The 13812-nt window shown below is 42.8% G+C and overlaps 1 protein-coding gene across 4 annotated transcripts in view; it reads left to right on the plus strand.

The window, feature by feature from the left end:
* The first annotated feature begins 3659 nt into the window (after positions 1 to 3659).
* Positions 3660 to 13812, plus strand: part of COL14A1 (collagen type XIV alpha 1 chain) — a 255166-nt gene continuing 245013 nt past the window's right edge. For 3 of the 4 annotated variants that reach the window (XM_017530706.2, XM_017530707.2, XM_017530708.2), the window contains exon 1: positions 4289 to 4527. The gene's annotated coding sequence lies outside the window, so the exon portion shown is untranslated. Of the gene's footprint in view, positions 3905 to 4288; positions 4528 to 13812 lie in introns of those variants that run through there. The other variant, XM_037739316.1, reaches the window with a different exon arrangement.

A 13812-nucleotide genomic window follows, 5' to 3' on the forward strand; every position in this document is an offset into this window, starting at 1 on the left:
TCCTGCTGTAGGTGAGAGTGCTATCTGGGTATTAGGAGATAGTGTTCCTTCAGGCCTCATTGTTAGGATAAACTGAGATAAAAGTTCAGGAAACATTTTTCCTGCCCTATGTCCCATGACTTAATACTCATATTCGAGGGGAGAGTATCTCTTTGGCTTAGACTCTATGCCCACTAACTTGAGGAATAGGGGAAAAAGGGCAAGCTGAATGACAACCCCCCAGCAACTGCATACAATGGATTGGAGGTAATTTCCTTTTTTTTTTTTTTTTTTTTTTGAGATGGAGTCTCTCTCTGTTTCCCAGGCTGGAGTGTAGTGGCAAGATCTCGGCTCACTGCAGCCTCTGCCTCCTGGGTTCGAGCAGTTCCCTGCCTTAGCCTCCTGAGTAGCTGGAATTACAGGTGCCTGCCACCACGCCCAGCTAATTTTTGTATTTTTGGTAAGAGATGGGGTTTCACCATCTTGGCCAGGCTGGTCTTGAACTCCTGACCTAAGGCAATCTACCCTCCTTGGCCTCCCAAAGTGCTGGGATTACAGGCATGAGCCACCGTGCCCAGCCTTGGAGGTAATTTCCTAACGGAATTTAGACTTCTGCTACTATGGGTGAGATACAAAGTGTTTAACAGCTGGTATGACAGAGACATCAGTCAGAAGGGGCATGGGCCCTTGGCTATGAGGCAGAGTCTGGAAGACACCCTGCTGTGCTGGCGATCAACCCTCTGTTACCAGCTATGCTATTGTAAGATCAGGGCAAATATGGGAGTCCCAGAAGCAGGAATGGGGTAGTCAGCATGGATGGGGGATCATGGGAGAGGGGTAGGGAATTGGGTTATGTTCTTGCTCATAGGTATGACATGTTATTATCAGCTGGTAATCACTTACTGGCTGAGTATCAAGGTAGAATGGGCACCAGATTAGGGAAAAAAAAATCACAGCTGGATGTTGCAGAGAGGTTGGAGTAGAACTGCAAATAATTTGTTCAGCTGAAACTGGGGTTTGCTACAGCTTGTGTGGTGGTATTTTTTTGTTATCACAATGCCTAGGAGATGGGTAGGTGCTATTGGAATTTGGTCGATGGGGCCAGGAATGATCAATATTCTACAAAGTCTGGGGTAGCCATGCTGTCCTGCCCAGAATGTCAATAGTACCTCTGTTGAGAAACATGGAAACGAGAATCTTCCAGAAGGGGCAGCTGAAGAGAGTACAGTCCTATGCAATGGGCAGAAGGGGGATATTACCAGTTTGGGTAACATGGCTGCCATGTATTAATTGTTAGTTATGGATTAGGTCCATAAACACATCTATTATTTAACCCACATGACAATCCCCTAAGATATAATTAATTACCCTCTTTTTTTTTTTTTTGAGACAAGGTCTCAGTTTGTCACTCAGGCTGGAGTGCAGTGGCACCATCTCAGCTCACTGCAACCTGGAACTCCTGGACTCACATGATCCTCCTGCCTCAGCCCTTCAAGTAGTGGGGACTACAGGTGTGCATCATTATGCCTGGTTAATTTTTTGGTATTTTTGGTAAAGACAGGGCGTCACCGAGTTGCCCAGGCTGGTCTTGAACTCCTGAGCTCAAGTGATCCACCTGCCTCCGCCTCCCAGGTTGAATCAGAATGGCTGATTGAAACTAGCCATTCTGATTTAACATTAACTGAGGTTTATCTACATTTAAAGTGAAATGCAAGAAGCCAAAAGTTAAGGAGAGGAAGAAAGGATGAGGTAGAATTCCTGAAAAGGAACCCATTTTATATGATGACCAAACCAATACAAATCATCATGTAAGATTTTTATCAAACAAATATGCTTATTTGTGAGTTTTTGCACACAGATTTCACATTTTAAAATAATCAGGGAACCTCCCATTCCCAATTTTGTGTAATCACAGACATGAGCCACTGCGCTGGCCATACCCTCTTTTCACACATGAGGAGTTAGGCTCAGGGAGGCAAAATAACTTCACTAATGTGAGACAAGAAAGGGGCAGAGGTGTGTGTGCAGTCTTTAAAGAGAAATAGGATCACAGTCATGTCACAGTTGTCTCATTCTGAAATCAGTTACTGTGGGAAGCTGGAATTTTTGGTTATCTTTCAAAAGGCCCCAGATATTCATATGCAGTTTTTTTCTAGATTGAAGCAGGGAAACTTCAGTGGGTCTTCTGGTGTTGTTTCTGTGATTCAGTTCCCAGTACTCCACCAGACTCTGAGGGCTGGCCTTAAGATCAGTGTTGAATAACCACTCCCGAAAGGGCTGACACTTCACACATAACTGCAACTAAATGAAAAACTGATTGAAACCAGCCATTCTGATTCAACATTAACTGAGGTTTATCTAACTTTAAAATGAAATGCGAGAAGTCAAAAGTTAAGGAGAGGAACAAAGGGTGAGTTAGAATTCTTAAAAAGAAGCCCATTTTATACGGTTACTAAATCAATACAAATCATCACATAAGATTTTTATCAAACAAATATTAAGCTTATTTGTGGGTTTTTACACACATATTTCACATCTTAAAATCATCAGGGAACCTCCCATTCCCAATTTTCTGTAATTAAATGATTGGAACTCCCCTATCTTTTACTTAAACTTCGTGCTAACATTGCAACTACCTCATCAGAGGGAAGTATAAGAAAAGCCTATGCTAGTCATCTGCATGTTGGTAAAAACGAACACAAGAGTAAATTTTTATTAGCGAAAAGGGGACTCAGAATATGAGGATGAGAGACACTTTTATGGGGGCAGACGGAGAAAGATATAACTAAAATGGCATTGTAGTCCCTACGTGTGGATCTAGGGCGACTCGGGGTTCTAGATCCCGCCTCTCCCGAACCCGCGCAACACGAGGTGGCGCTCTCTCTTTGCAGTCCTTGGACTCTGAGCTGGTCTCCTAAAAAGCTACGCCAGCCAGAGAATTGCGTTCAGCGAAGCGCGGAAGCCGAAAGGCGCCTTGCTCCTGCCGCGCCCTGTAGCTAAATTGAGGCCAATTCCTAGCGAGACCGGGAGACGCGGGGAGGCGGTGGGGGCTGGAAGGGGCCTTCCACTGACTCCAGCCGCAGGACCCCTGCAGCAGCTCGGAGCATGCCCAGGAATGCAAGTAACATATTCGGGGAGAGCAGAGGAGGTGGCTAGCAGCAGCTTGGGCAGTTGGAATGTCGGAGGGACCACCTTGCAAATCGCAGCCCTTCTATCTGGATTCTCAGCTGGGCATGATGGAGGCAAATTTGGAAACCTAAGAGTGCCACTTGCTCTCCCCTCTCTTCGCTCCATCACCAGCCTTTGATGGTGGTGAAATACTCTTTTCAGTTTTTCCAAGGCAAGAAAGTATTTTCTCACAAAATAGGGTTTTGCTGAATTCTCAGTTTCCACCCAACGTCCCCCTCTAACATTTGTAAAGAAACGGGCGTGCAGGATGGGAGATATGGGTCAAAAATCAGTAAAGGTGGTGACTTTTCTAGAGGGCCCACTCAGCAGGTGAGAACCGAGTCTCCAGAGAGCCAGCGCCGGGCCCGGTGGCCTCCTGTTCTTCACATCTCAGGGCAGAGCCTCTCAAAGCATGGACTGCAAGGATCTGAACCACCAGGGGGTGTGATAATTGCAGGGTCCGAGGCCTTAGCTCAAGCTCCTTGAACCAGAATCTCTGCGGGTGGGGTGGGGAATCGGCAGGTTACGAGGTACAACCACAGGAAATAGCCGATATTTGTCCTTTTGTAACCTACAAAAATGTCAATTTCGATACCTCCAGCCGATTCCCCTGCACCTTAAAGTTTGGGCATCGCTGCTTTGGCGTTTTAGAGTCCTTGGGCTTATTCGGAAGAGGAAGAGGGAGAAGAGGAGACTCCAAGGGGGCCTTTACAGTGGATACCTCTTTGACTCGGAGCCTTTGACGCGGAAAGGCAAGGTCGGTCTTTTGAGAATGGGGAAGTGGCCACACAGCACCTGAAAACCGGAGGGCTCCAGACCTCCCAAAGCCACCGGGGACGGGGGTGGGGGGGCTGGCTTGAGAGCTTGCACTAGCTTCTGCCCCTGTGGAAGGGAAAAAGCCCGGCTCGCTCCCGGAGCGCCACACCCGGCTGCGGCGTGCACCTGGGGCGACTGCCAGGTTCCGGGAAGGGGAGCGCGTGGGCAGCACGGGGCTGCTCCTAGACATCTCCGGTAGGGCGGGGATGGGGGAGTGGAGGAGGAGAGAAAGTGGGGGGCGTTAAGGATTTAGGCCTGCCTCCCACCTCCCCATCTCCCGCCCCCGCGGCTACCCTCAGCTTTATAATTGGCTGCCGGCGGGTCTTCCTTTCCTCTTATCTGATCCTGGGCGCCCAGCTGGAGAGGCGGAGGCATCTCCAGGAGGCTGGGAGTGCAAGCGCAGCGGGAGAAGGAGAAGGAGAGAGAGAGAGGCTAATTTAAAAAGGGTGCTCGGAGGGAAGAGAGCAAGGGCGGTGCGCCGCCGAGGACCAACTCGCCGTGCAACTTCGATCTTCCCTAGGCGCCGAGAGCTCCCAGCCTGGGCTGGAACCTTGCCCAGCACAGGTCAGTTCGTCTTTCTCTGCTCTTCTTCGGCTCTGCTTCGAAGTCTATTCATGAGAAAGGAAAAATGGAAACAGCGGGCCACCTGCAGATGCAATGCAATTCCATGGACTTTCTTTACACGCGCGCGCCCAGGATGGCTTGGGGACCTTTGGGATGGGACGGGACGGGTGCACCTGGATGCCTCTTGGCTGGGCTCATGGGGCAGGGAGATAAGAGGCATTGAGTGGTGAGAGCGCAGAGATCGTGTAAATACCATATGCTGCTCCGGGAAGCTTTTCCCAGTGTTTGGTGACCTGAGCGTGCGGCGGGAAGAAGCTGCGTTTGGCTGCGGACAGTGGTGGCTCCAGCATTTCCATACAGAAGGGGCTTAATTTGGGTGGGATCGGTCTTGAAGGGCTGTGTGTGCATTAAAAATACGCTGTTTTTATTTAGCTTGTGTTTGGGATAGCTTGGGAGAGCCGCTGATGGAGATCAGAGGGGATGAAATTTACCCAGCCACCTGTTGGCACTGCCACAGATTTGGGTAGCTGAGGGACCAGTCGCTGGACGCAAAGGAAAGCAGCTAGGCATAGCGCGATGATGGATGGGGGTGGTTGGCGCTCCTTCACCTCTCTGCCCTGGAAGCTGGGATACTTCGTGCGTTTTGCTTTGGTGCCAGAGGCCAGGAGGTTGCGGTTTTGAGAGAGACACCGCCTGGTTGTAATGTTGAATGACCTTCTCCGCTTTAGCTGGTCGACCTCTCATTTGCCCCTTTTTATCTCTCTGACACCCCCCGCACCCCGCGCCCCCACAAGCCTCCTATTACGCAGCGCCTGGGCGGATGGGCATCCGGGGCAGCTGGGCTTTTGCGCACAGCTTGCCCAGCGGGGGGACAGGGTTAGGGCTCGATTAAAAGGAGCACCATGGGGCCATTACAGTGGCCTCACTCCCACACCAGGGCCTGGAGGCCGCCGGCAGGTCCAGGACCACAGGCGCTCAGATCTTAGTGCTGGGTTCTTGGGTCATCTGTGGCTCAGCGTTGCTCTGCTAAGGTCCGGAGGGTTTTGGACCTGCTCTTACTAAAGTGTCCAAATGAAGCTTGTGTGCAGCTCTCACAGGATTTCCCCCTAAACATTGCTTCTGGAGCTGCTGCTGAGAGTCCCATTATTTCTGCAAGTTTTGGAGAGTCCTCTGTTGGCAGCAACTGAAGGGGGTGGAAGTAGGGGCAGGAACACGACAAAGATGGCAGTACGACTTTGGTGGCTGTGGAGAGGAACGCAGAAATGAAAATGGACTTTCCTGAAACTCCCCTGTTAAAGGTCCTGGGGCCCCTCCTCTACTGAGCAACAGAGAGGGCCCTTTTTATAATACTTGCAGTAGGTGATAGAGACGCTCTACTCAAATCCAGCAAACAGGCTTTAAACTGGATGCAGTGAAGGACCTGGTGTTCTCTTTCTGACAACGTGGTCCAGTCTGCACATAGAGAACTCACTGGTACATTTAGAGTGAGTGAATGAATAAATGAATGAATGAACAGCATTTGGATATTTGGTTTTTCAGAAGAGCAACTTGGATTCCTCTGAACTTAAGGGCTTCCTTATTGCAAGGTAAACTTCTGGATGGTTTTGTTTGCTTGTTTTTTAAATAGCTTTATTGAGATATAATTCATATACCTCTTAAATTAAACGATTTAAGTGTACAATTCAATGATTTTTAGTGTTTTCACAGAGCAGAGTAAATCCACAATTTTAGAATATTTTAGCACCCCAAAAAGAAACCCTGTTCCTGTTAGCAGTAACTCCCCATTTCTCCCTAACCTGCTGCCCTGTCTGTATGGATTTGCCTATTTTGGACGTTTCATATAAATGGAAGTATACAATATGTGGTCCTTTGTGACTGTTCCTTCTACCTAGCAAAATATTTTCAAGGTTCATCCGTGATGTACAGGCTGTCTTTCTCACTCTCTCAGTAAACACTGGGTATCCATCCTCTCTTTCTTCCTGGGGAGCCCTGAGCCAGGATAGACCTGAATCTCCACTACAGCCCTGACCTCCTGTGGGTCCCTTTGAAAGGACAGGCGCCCCGCTGGTAAGGCCTCTTAGTAATTCCCTGGGAAGTATTCCTTGGAACCCATCAGGATTCCTGGAGCAGTTTTGGATGGATCCCAGGCTTCAGGGTTGATGGGAGGAGCCTCTTGGCACTTGTCCTGCTGTGAACCGTCCAGCTGAGGATTTCAGAGAACTCTTGGGGCCCTCCACGCATGTCTTGATTTTTCAGAATCAGCCAGGGCTGGTCCTAAAAATGAGCTGAACAAATCGATCTGACTTGAGGGACACTAGGGAAAGCCCCCGAGCCCATTAAAAAGACCACTTGGGGAGTTGCCCTTTCAATCTTAAATATTTCCTAGTGTCACACGGTAAAACACAAATGTCTTTTGCCCATTTTCAGTTGACAGCTTCTGCAGCGATGCGACTGTAAAGCCACATTTGCAGTCACTTTTATCTAAACCCAGCCAAATGACGGCTGCTTTCCTGGCCTGTCTGGTGTAACCTAAGATCCCTTTAAAGGACAAGGGCCTTCCTGAATTGCTACATGATGGAGTGGTGCTGTTTGAGCACCACTGAGCTAACAAACTATCTGGGATTATGATAGTTCATTGAGACAAAGTTATTGGTAAACGAGGCACTAGTTGATCCCCCCAAGGAACTGACAGTGGAGTGGAGGGAGAAAGTTTAAAGGAAAGTGACAAAAATAAACTTTCTTCTTGGCAGATTTGCTTTGAGATAGTACTGGATGTTAGGAAAATCATCATTCTCCTTGACTCCTGTAAGTGAATAAAAAGTGGCAGGGATCCAGTTACTTTTCTGTATACGCCAAGCTTTTGTTATAGACCAAACTGCATCCTGTTCCTGTGGCAGGTGTGTGTGAGAAATGTTGGCATATTTTTCGAGTACTTATTGGGTATCTGCCTTTTTCTCTTGTAGAAACACACTTAAGTCTCCCAGTTACTTGGGGAAGCAAATATTATTCCTCCTTTAGCAATCACTAAGCTTCAAGAATAAAAAGTACCTTGTATGGGATCACAAAGCCAGCAAATGACAGAAACATGATTAAGAAAAGTCTATACGGGGCCAGGCACAGTGGCTTATGTCTGTAATCCCAGCACTTTGGGAGGCCGAGGTAGGTGGATCACCTGAGATTAGGAGTTGGAGACCAGCATGGCCAACATGGCAAAACCCCACCTCTACTAAAAAGATAAAAATTAGCTAGGCATGGTGGTGGGCGCCTGTAATTCCAGCTACTTGGGAGCCTGAGGTAGCCAGTGAGAAATAAAAGAGTCTATGGGAAGTTCTGAGAGTTCTTTAAGTCAAAGTTTAGAGCCTAGCCTCCCCATTTCCTCAAGGTAATTTTTTTTTTCCAATTTATTTTATTGCATTTTAGGTTTTGGGGTACATGTGAAGAACATGCAAGATTGTTGCATAGGTATACACGTGGCAGTGTGATTTGCTGCCTTCCTCCCCATCACCTACATCTGGCATCTCTCCCCTTGCTATCTCCCACCAACTCCCCACCCCCCACCGTCCCTCCCCTATTTCCCCCCAACTGACCCCAGTGTGTAGTGCTCCCCTCCCTGTGTCCATGTGTTCTCATTGTTCAACACCTGCCTATGAGTGAGAACATGCAGTGTTTGATCTTCTGCCCTTAAGGTAATTTTTTATTAGTAGGTCTTGTTGCACTTTTCTGTCTATGGGCCTTTGTCAGAGCTACCCTGAGAGGTGTCCCTTTGAATTTTATAGAGCAATGTTTTGCCTCATTTCTCCTAGAAATTACCTGAGTTGCTTTTGAAAATTGGTCCAGAGGTAGGCTGCACTTTGCTAAGTCATTTGAAATGTCTTTGAGTGTGTCTTTATCCAGGAGCAGTCAGAGGACCCTTTATTGGATAAAGATCTATTCCTGGGTGTACAATTCAATGTACAAAGGCAAAAAGCCTTTTGCCTCTGGCTTTTGCAAAGAGGAGCACATTGAATTGATGTATAAAAATGATATTCTGCTACAGGTTGTTTGCTTCTGTTCTTCCTCCACTTCCCAGCCCTGCCTCCCACCATGTGCTGGCACTGTGCTAAGTATTCAAAATACAGTAGTGAATAATGTGCTTTGGCAAATGGAAATGCAAATAGCTAACTACAGTATAGTGTTCAATGCTACAGAATGGAAAATAAAGATTACTACCATAGGAAACTGGAAGAGCATCTAACCCCAGACTTAGAAGATCAAGGAAAGCTTCCTGAAGGAAAGGATGTCACAGCTACCCTGTATACTGATTATAGATGTACATTTTAGTTAAAAATCATCTTTCATTTCTTTGACAGATTAACTGTGTCAGTGTTGGAAAAAAATGAAAAAAAGAAAGCCAGGTGAAGAACATTCCTGTGTCAAGGAGCTGTCATTCCAATTTGCCATACTTTTGGGATGGTTCTACCTCCTGTCACTTAGAACATACAGCATCAGTTTAATACTGTTTGAGCAGCTGTATATCTGACGCTAGTTTACAGTCGAATTCCTTGCATTTGAGTAATTCACAGGGCTGCTGCTAGCCTAATAGAGTCTTTCTGTAAATTAGAAAAAAGGTAGCCCCTCTTCAAGCCTCTGCAGTTAGGAGAAGAAAACAGTTCTGTATTCTCTGGATAACACAGCTTTGCACTAGGACACACAACTTGGAATCAGAGTGTCTGCCAATTTCAAGTGTCACTGACCCTAGGCTAAGTGTAGATTGTTTAGTTCACTAACTGCCAGCTGTACACACAGCAGCCCTGATCATTCAAAATCAATTATTAGATCAATCAATATTTACTGATTGCCTATGTGTGTTAAACTTTCTTGACTATGGGTTAAACCGCGCATCTAGATGTCTGGTAGTACCCAAGGTCTAGAAGGTTAAAACAGTGACTGATGCCATGAAACCAGCTGGAGAATCTCAATAAGATGAGGAACAGATGCAGTGCATTGGAGGCCTGGTTGGTGAAGGATCAAGTTTGGTGCTCCTGCTGGCTGGTGCCCATCCGCAAACTGTTACCTGCCTCTGATAAGACAAAAACTACACGATAATATAAATCAAATGTGTCACCAAGCACACTGCTCACCAAGCACACTGTTAGTTCAACTGAGATTATTATTATTTTTTCACAGCAAAGCTTTTCTGATGAAGGAACCAAGACAATACATATAGACTTGCATATTGGCATAAGCTCTTTTTCTCATTGAGGACCAGTAACAGTTCATAGACCAGCTACTTTGAGTAGCACCAGTCTAGGCAACATTGGTCCACATTTGGCCAGAGGGGTCATCTTAGATCCTCTCTGCCTTTATACAGTTTTCTTTTCCCTCTTTTCCTCTTATTTTTTCTTTGTTTTCTCTGCCTCCTCGTCTTCTTTTTCATCATCATTTTCCTTTTTCTTCTCCCATCCCTTATTACTACTTTACTGTTGCTTTCCCCTGCTATTTGATGTTTCTGTCTTAAAAATCACTGTTTTATTCAGCCTTTGTCTTTTAAAAAGCAAAATAAGGAAATCCTAAGTGTACAAGTTAAGAAATAAAAATGGAAACAATCACCAATTTGGAGAAAATTAAAATAATTAGATGGTGATTAAAGTAAATATATGACAATAAATTAGAAAACTTGGATGAAAGGGATTATTTCTTTTTTTTATCTTTTAAGTTTGGGGATACAAGAACAGGTTTCTGACATAGGTATATGCGTAATGTTGAAGATTAGGGATTGAATGATCCCATGAGCATAGTACATAATAGGTAGTTATTCAACCCTCACCCCCTTTTCCCTTCCCTATTAGTCCCCAGTGTCAATTTTTTCATCTTTATGTCCATGTGCACTAAGTGTTTAGCTCCTGGTTGTAAGTAAGAACATGTAGTGCATGGTTTTCTGTTCCTCTGTTAATTCACTTAGGATAATGGCCCCCAGCTGCATCTATGTTGCTGCAAAGGATGCGATTTTGTTCTTTGTTATGGCTGTGTAGTATTCCATGGTGTATATGCACATTTTCTTTACCCGATCCATCGTTGATGGGCATCTAGGTTGAGTTCATGTCTTTGTTATTGTGAATAGTGGTGTGATGAACATGTAAGTACATGTGTCTTTTTGGCAGAATTATTTATATTCCTTTGGGTATATATCCATTAGTGGGATTGCTGATTTGAACAGTAGTCCTGTTTTAAGTTCTTTGTGAAATCTCCAAACTGCTTTCCACAGTGGCTGAATAGTATAGTATTATGCAGAAATATGTTTCTTTATAATAGTATTATAAGGAAAATGGTTTAATTTACATTCCTACCAACAGTGTATAAGCATTCCCTTTTCTCTGCAACCCTGCCCACCTCTGTTATTTTTTTGACTTTTTAATGTAGCCATTCTGATTGGTGTGAGATAGTATCTCATTGTGGTTTTGATTTGCATCTTTCTGATGATTAGCAATGTGGAGCATTTTTTCATGTTTGTTGGCTGCTTGTATGTCTTCCTTTGAAAAATATCTGTTTATGCCCTTTGCCTACTTTTTAAATGGGTTTATTTGTTTTTTGCTTGTTGAATAATTAAGTTCTTTATAGATGCTGGATATTAGACCTTTATTGGATACATACTTTGCAGATACTTTCTCCCATTCTATAGATTGTCTATTTACTCTCTTAATAGTTTCTTTCGCTATGCAGAAGTTCTTTGATTCAGTCCCACTTGTCAATTTTTGTTTTTGTGGCAGTTGCTTTTGAGGACTTAGTCATAAATTCACTGCCAAGGCCCATGTCTAGAATGGTATTTGCTAGATCTTCTTCTAGGATTTTTATAATGTTAGGTCTTACATTTAAGTCTTTAATCCATTTTGAGTTATTTTTCATGTATGGTAAAAGGTGGGGGTCCCATTTCATTCTTTTGCATATGGCTAGCCGGCTATTCCAGCATCATTAATTGAATAGGGAGTCCTTTCCCCATTGCTTGTTTTTGTTAACTTTGTTGAAGATCAGGTGGTTGTAGGTGTGTGACTTTATTTCTCCTGAGCTCTCTAACCAGTTCCATTGTCTGTGTGTCTGCTTTTATACCAGTACCATGCTTTTTTGGTTACTGTAACCTTGTAGTATAGTTTGAAGTTGGATAATTTGATGCCTCCAGTTTTATTCTTTTTACTTAGAATTGCTTTGGCTATTCAGCCTCTTTTTTGGTTCTGTTTAGACTTTTTTTTTTTTTTTTTTTCTATTTCTGTGAAAAATGATGTTGGTAGTTTAGGAATAACATTGAATCTAGATATTGTTTTGGGTAGCATTCTCTTTTTTTCTTTGAAATGGGAGTCTTGTTCTGTTACCCAGGCAATGTTTTGGGTAGTATTCTTATTTTAATGATATGAAATAGGTTATTTCTAAACCAAGTACAAATTACAAAAACTGATTTTTTATTATACAGAAATTAGGAATAAAACATTAGGCACAAACATGTTGAAAAAGTTGTTATAAAAAGTAACCTCTCCAAGAGTACCAAACTCTCCCCATGGTTTTGCAATTGAATGCTAAAGAAAACGTTAAAAAAAATCAAGAATACTGGTGCTATTATAACTGTTCCAAAGTACAGTATACAGAAGGAAGAAAAGATTCAAAGTTTTTTTTATAAAATAAGAAAAATAATACTGATATCAAAACTTGACACAGAATAATAAAAAAGGAAAGCTACAGACTAATTTTGATAATATTGATGTACTTATTGATATGAATAGCAAATTAGTAAATAGAACCCAAAAGAATAATCCACAGTGATCAAGTTTGGCTCAAATTTTACATGCAAGTTTAGTATTAGAAAATGGATTAATGTAATTGTCATATTAAAAAATTAAAAGAAAAAAGTTAGGGGATCTTCTTCATAGCTACTACAGTAATTTAACATTTTATTTCAGATTAATAGCTCAATCAAGATTACACAGATGGAAATTTACTAAACATGATACATTTATGTCAGTATATATGTGTTTGTCTTCTATCTAACAGCCTGTCTAGCCATGTATCTTCAAAACCAAAGTCATGCCAAAGAAGTATTCCTACTAGAAACAAGAACAAGACAAAATTTCTGAGATAAATATTCTGAAGATAGTAGCCAAAGCAATAAGAAAAGGGAAAGAAATAAGAAGCATAAAATTTAGAAGGTAGGAAGAAAGATATCACGTGCAGAAAAAATTAAGGAAATCAATTATTACAAACTTTAAGACTTTAAAAAACAGTTAAACTATAAAATTGCTTTACTATATTAAGAAACAACTTTTTAAAAAATGATTAAAGAAAAATCCATTAACACAGGACATAAAACATATATGTATATAATATGTAGAAATAAACTCAAAATGTCAAATTTATAAAAATCTGTAAAGTGCTCATGAAGAAATGAAGATGACTGACTTTAATAAACCAAATGAATATATTCTTTTTGATATAAAGATGAACTATTATATTAAAAAGATTGATCTACCTAAATCGATATACTGATTTAACATGATCCCAATTTTGAGGAGCTTTTGGTACCTAGTCAAAAGTAATCAGAAATCAAATATTAAAACATATTATAACGTTCTGATATTTCCATTTACTTAATAGTCACACATAAATAGGAAAATCAACAGATTTGAAAATAAAATATAGCATTGCTAACCTGTGAGCAAAAGGCTAATTTTTCTATAAGCGGTATGGGACTAATTGGCTAGACATGGAAAATAAAAGTTAAAACTTTTCCATTTACATCAAAATCAATTTTAGATGATCAAAGATTTCAATTTAAAAATTGAAAAAAGAATACTAAAAGAAAATATAGGAAAATACTATAATTCCAATGGAGAAAGCGACTTCTATTGATGTCATAAACCATAGGAGATAAAAAAGAAAAAAAAAACAAATATTGGGCAACATATTTCATTATATGTGATGGAAAAGGAGCCACATATTAAATGCAAGCATGTCTCACAAAAAGATGAAGAATCCTGGCTGTGTGTGGTGGCTTATGCCTGTAATCTCAGCACTTTGGGAGGCTGAGGCGGTCAGATGACTTGAGGTCAGGAGTTCAGGACAGCCTGGCCAACAGGGTGAAACCCTGTTTCTACTAAAAATACAAAAATCAGCTGGATATGGTAGTGCATGCCTGTAACTCCAGTTATTAGGAAGGCTAACACATTAGAATCACTTGAGCCTGGGAGGCAGAAATTGCAGTGAGCCAAGATTGCATCACTGCACTCCAGCCTGGGGCGACAGAGTAAGTGAGACTCCGTCTCG

Source organism: Cebus imitator, unplaced genomic scaffold, assembly GCF_001604975.1.
Source record: "Cebus imitator isolate Cc_AM_T3 unplaced genomic scaffold, Cebus_imitator-1.0 Scaffold68, whole genome shotgun sequence".
Taxonomy (NCBI): domain Eukaryota; kingdom Metazoa; phylum Chordata; class Mammalia; order Primates; family Cebidae; genus Cebus; species Cebus imitator.